The sequence below is a fragment of the Carlito syrichta genome, unplaced genomic scaffold (genome assembly GCF_000164805.1).
Source record: "Carlito syrichta isolate Samal-C Ts95f unplaced genomic scaffold, Tarsius_syrichta-2.0.1 Scaffold304046, whole genome shotgun sequence".
Classification (NCBI taxonomy): domain Eukaryota; kingdom Metazoa; phylum Chordata; class Mammalia; order Primates; family Tarsiidae; genus Carlito; species Carlito syrichta.
Window position 1 is genome coordinate 109,717 of NW_007248142.1, and position 6,000 is coordinate 115,716.

Sequence of the window (6,000 nt, forward strand, 5' to 3'; positions counted from 1 at the left end):
CAGAAGCAAACTTTCTCAGAAGAAAGCATATGCATGACTCAAAATAGGAGTATTCCATAGGAGCATTTTTCTTCTGGAAATTTAAACCAGGGTAGAAGGATAGACATAAAGTCAAAGAGATATTCAGATGCAGAAATCAGAGCTCTCATGTTATCTAGTCTCCAAGTCTTTTTAATTTCATTTTTTTTAATATTTTATTTTCCTTGCAGTATGTAGTACCGTATATACTTCCATTATATGGAAGGGGAAGCAGAAGCTTCAGAAGTTTTCGGGAAGAAGTAGGAAAGAGGTTAAGACAGGAGGATTCAGAGCCAAAAGATTCTCACAGGGCAGTCCTAGGAATCCTAGGCTTCATTTGGCACCAAAATGACAATACAGAAAGTAAGTGTGACAGTATAAGAACTTGAAAGAACTTTGAAGTTCAAGGACTCCTTAGTTCTATCTCCAGGCTGGGCAAAAATAAAAAATAAAAGCTATCACTTTTGTGCTAGGTTACACTCTAAGCACCACACAGATATTAACACATCAACTCTATCAACAAATGAGGAAATGGAGGCACAGAGAGATGTCATTTGCCCAAAGTTCTCAATAAGTGGCAAAACCAGAATTCAATACCAATAAGTCTGGCTTCCAAGTCTGTGTTTTTAACTTCAAACCATGCTGCCTCTCTGACCCACCTCAGACAAGAAGGCCAAGAAGAAAAACACATTCTAGAGTTTAATAAATATTATAATTAGTCATCAAATTGTCAAGCTAGAACATAAAAGAAATCAGAGTGCAACCCAGGAAACAAGCCAACAAGATTCTAATAAGTTTTATCATTTAGTTATAGTCCTTTTTTCTTTGTGCAAATGGAAATTATAATTGAAAATGTATTTTAAGGGAATACATGTTGCAAATCATTAGTTGTAATCACTCAGACCAAGAAGACTCATTCCTGAGTTTTTTTGTTTTTTTGGTTTTTTTTGAGTTGGAGTTTCACCCAGGCTAGAGGGCAGTGGCATGCTCCTGGCCACCGCAGGCTCAACCTGCTGGACTCAGGTTATCCTTCCACCTCAGCCTTTCAACTACAGGCACACACCACCATGCCCAGCTAATTTTTTGATTTATTGTAGAGATGAGGTCTTGCCAAGTTGCCCAGGCTGGCCTCGAACCTGCGGGCTCAGGAAACCCTCTCACCTTGACCTCCCAAAGTGCTGGGATTATAGGCGTGAGCCACTGCGCCTGGTCTCATTCCTGAAATATTAACTGACGACTACTATCTGCGAGGCACGATATTCTATGCTATGACACAAAATTAAATAAAATAAGGCTCCTTCTTTAGAAAAACTCACAGAAGAGAAAAAGTAAAAATGCATATTTGGGTAATTATAACACTACATGATAGGTGCTACAAACTATTCATTGCTACAAGGGACAGGAGATACAATGACCTTCTCAACTTTTGAGGTATCATATCCAAATTCAGATGCAATCCTGAAGAAGGGGCCTGATTACAACTAAAAGTGAATTTCACACCAGCATGGTGGCATGGAAATACTGAAATTAAAATTTGGTAGGATTTTTAAAAGATGTATTCTATATCTGATTTTGCAAACTGAGATCCACTCTTTCTATAAAAGTATATGGATACATGACAGGAAATGAGAGACCATTTCTATGAAGAGTTTGAATTTTTTTGAACTATAATAAAGTGATCTGTTTGCCTCAGAGAATATTGGTTTGTTATGACAGGGATTCAAAGTGAAAAAGTCAAATATTCGAGTCTACCTTGAAGGAATAAATGGCTTTTAAATTCCGCTAGACCCTATTGATAAATCAAGAGTTAATCCAGAAGATTAGTGCATAACAATTCACTATGTGAGTAAGAATTCAGGACATGATAGCATAGAAACAACTAAACAATAGCAAAACGCATGGCTAAAAACAGAATAAGGACATACTCTACATGTTGATACATAACTACCTCCAGGATTTTATCATTAAAAGAAAAAGGGAAAGCACAAAACAAGGTACATAATATGGACTCTTTTTTGTTTGTTTGTTTTTTGAGTTGAAGTCTCACTCTGTCACCCAGGCTGGAGTGAAGTGGCCGCTCCCGGCCACCGCAGCCTCGACCTGCTGGGCTCTGGCGCTCCTTCCGCCTCAGCCTTCCAAGTAGCTGGAACTACAGGTGCGCGCTATCATGCCCGGCTGATTTTTTGATTTATTGTAGAGATGAAGTCTCGCCAAGTTGACCGGGCGGGTCTCAGGCCATCCACTCACCTCGGCCTCCCAAAGTGCTGGGATTACAGGCTGAGCCACCGAGCCCGGCCTATGGACTCTTTTATGTAATAAAAGAGTGAGGAATGAAAAAATTGTGCCCAGATTTTCTGCATTTACATAAAGACTAAAAGGATACCACACAAAAAAAGCTACTAAAAAAGTGTTTATCTACCTACAGAAACAGGAAGAACTAGGTGAAAGTTTTCAGAATGAGAAGAGGACCACTTAGTGAATACCATTTTAATTATTTGATCATTGAACCATGTGAACATATTTTCCATGCTGAAAATTAAACTAAAAACCAATGAATAAAAGTTTAAGACTAAGAAGAAATAGTGAATTCAGTACCTACCAATTTATATAAAAAGAAAGAATACTTACTTTTTTTTCATGATCTGTGAACTTGATAGAAATTCTAATTCAAGGGCCCCCCCCCAGAGCCACTGCATCAAAAATCGTGGGTGGAACATGGCAATTTAATGAGCTCTTCAGTGATTCTCATGTACCCTTAAGAGAACTGAGTTCTTTAGAACTTTAGGGCAGAGATTCACAGTTTTGATTGCACATCAGAATCACCTAACAATATCTAGGGTATGTTTGTTTTGTTTTACTAATACTATGGTTCCTTGCCCACATATTCAACTTCAATTGGTTTAATTGATCTGGGTGGGGCCTAGGCAGCAGTATTTTTCTGAAAAGTAATTCCAATGTACAAACAAGAATGAAAACCACTAAGGTAAGCATGGTGGCACATGCCTATAATCTCAACTACTCAGAAGTCTGAGGCAGGAGGATCACTTAAGCCCAAGATTTCAAGAATAGCCTGGTCAACATAACCAGACACTATCACTATAGAAAGAGAGAGAGACAGCCGGGCTCAGCCTGTAATCCCGCACCTTTGGGAGGCTGAGGTGAGTGGACTGCCTGAGCCCGCGGGTTCGAGACCCGCCTGGGCAGCGAGACCTCATCTCTACAATAAATCAAAAAATTAGCCAGGCGTGGTAGCACGCGCCTGTCGTTCCAGCGACTTGGAAGGCTGAGGCGGAAGGATCGCCGGAGCCCAGCAGGTGGAGGCTGCAGTGACCGGGAGCGGCCACTGCGCTCCAGTCTGGGCGACAGAGTGAGACTCCAACTCAAAAAAAAAAAAAGAGAGAGAGAGACAGAGAGAGAGAACCACCGTTTTATGGGCAAGTGATTAATCTAATCAATAATTAATATTCATAGTCTAGGTATGATCAGCTTCTAAACCAGTGGCCAGCAATCCTACCCAGCAGGATCATTTGCAGAGTTTTTAAAAAATAAGGGGAGAGTGCAAAAAAAGAAATTGTTTTTTGGAGGGCAGGCCCCTTGTAGTAACAGACATTCCCCGCTAGGTAAGTTTCTAAGAATCCATCAGCATCAGTGTACCTGCTACCATTGTGAGAAGCTGTGTTCAGCTTCAGTAAAATTTTTTTGGACATTCTTTCAACACATTTGCCCATTTCATGATGGCCAATCTGTGGCACACCTACCCACACCAAGCTGAGTCTTCAGCAGTTTTTGACCAAAAATGACATAACCTCATGCCTCACCCTCCCTGTTTACCCGACTCTCCCCAAGCAACATTTTGTTGTTTGTTTCCCTCAAGGAAAAAATCCTCAAAGGGAAACACTTTGCTGATGTGGAAGAGGTAAAACAAAAAGCAACAAAAGCACTGCAAGGCATCAAAACTGACAAATTCAAAACTTTTGAACAGTGGGAAAAATTGTCTCAATAGGTAAGTAAGACAATAGTAAGCATTGCATCAAACAGTACTTTGAAGGTGACTGAAGTTTAAACATGTAAGAATAAATATACAATTTTTATGAATAAATTCCAGGATTTGTTGGGTTCCCCCCTTGTAATGATGCCTGGTCCTACTAGCAGAGTCTGATTTAATAGGTTTGGAGTGGAAATGTGTATACCTATCAAAATATCCCCAGGTGAGATTTCCCTTTAGCAGGACTTGAGAATCGCTGATCTAATCAGAGGTCCCACTTCAATTATCTTTATATCACATCGATCATAGAAGCTTTACACGTACATCAGTGAAATTAACGAAACATATTGATTTCATTTGTGAAAGTAATGGCTTTTATTCAGCCTAATGGTTGTAAATGAGTTCTCATTGGTGAAATAAATGGTAATCGAGATATGTTAATAGGCTAAAATATTGTAGAGCAGTGATTTTCAAAGTTTGGTCTCTGGACCATCAGCAACAAAAATAATGTTACAAATGCAAATTATAAACCCCATCCTAGACTTACTGAATAAGAAACTGTGTGGTTATGTCCCAGCAACAAGCTTTCCAAGTTACTCTGATTCACGTTTAATTCTGAACGCCACATGACTGGAAACTTCTAAATTACTACCAAATAAGCTATTTGGTACTTACTATGACCTGTTCACAACATTTGACATTTGAGCAAGACTAGGTAAATTATCAATTAAGCATGGAAAAAGTGTAACTTTCTGTAAGAAACTAAACTAGAAGTTGGGAAGGCTTATCACTCTGTCTGGGTTATTATTGTATAAAGAATGAACAAAAAAACCCTAAGGACCATTTAGATATGCATCTTCACTACTGAGCTGTTGAAAAATTAAAGAAAAAAAGGCTTTAATTAAAACAACAAAGTTCACACAAGACTAAAGTTACATACTATAAAAACTCAAAAGAAGAAAAAGAGTATTTGAGATTTTTTGAACAGCTTGAAGATAGTGATAAAACACTGACAAACAAACATAGTAGTATATGTAATTTGACCCTCAGAATCATATCACACATACACCTTTTGAGTTTTTATCTTTATTTTTTAATTTCCTTTGTTGTATTTGCCTTTCGTTGTCTAACAATTTCCTACCACTGCCCCAGAATGCAGGTGCACACTGGATTATTGGTCCAAGAGTTGACATTTACATATTTGTTTATTTTTAACCATTATGGAAATAATAGACTACCCCTAAATCAATAACTTAACTATATACCTTAAAGAATGAGGGAGAAAAGCAAATTAAATGCAAAGATAGCAAAATAAAAAAATAAAGATTAGAGTGGAGACAAATGAAATAAAAAGCCACAAAGAAAATCTACAAAACCAAAAGTTGGTTTTTTAATAGATCAACACATTTGGTAAATCTTTATCAAAATCAACATAGAAAAAAGAAAGAAGACACAAATTAATAAAATCAGAGATGAACAAGGAAACACTCTATTGACTTCACAGAAATAAAAAGGATGATTAGAGAATACTATGAACAGCTATATGTCAACAAATTCAATAACACAGATAAAATGAAAAATATCCTTGAAACACAAAAACTACCAAAATAGACTCAAGAAGAAATAAAAAATCTGAATAAGCCTATATCAAGTAAGGAGATTGAATCAGTTGCTAAAATCTCCCAACAAAGAAAGCCTAGGGCCATATAGCTTCCCTGGTGAGTTCTACCACATCTGTAAGACCAAAAAAAAAAAAAATAGGATCAATTTTTTACAGCCTCTTCCTGAAAGTAGAAACACTGGAAATACTCCCAAATTAATTCCATCAGATCAGCTTTAGCCTGAAAACAAAAAACTAGAAGAAAAAAGAAAACAGACCAATATCCCTTGTGAACATAGATGCAAAAATTCTCAACAAAATATTAGCAAACTAAATTTAGCAGCATATTTTTTTTTTTTTTTTTTTGAGTTGGAGTCTCACTGTCACCCAGACTGAA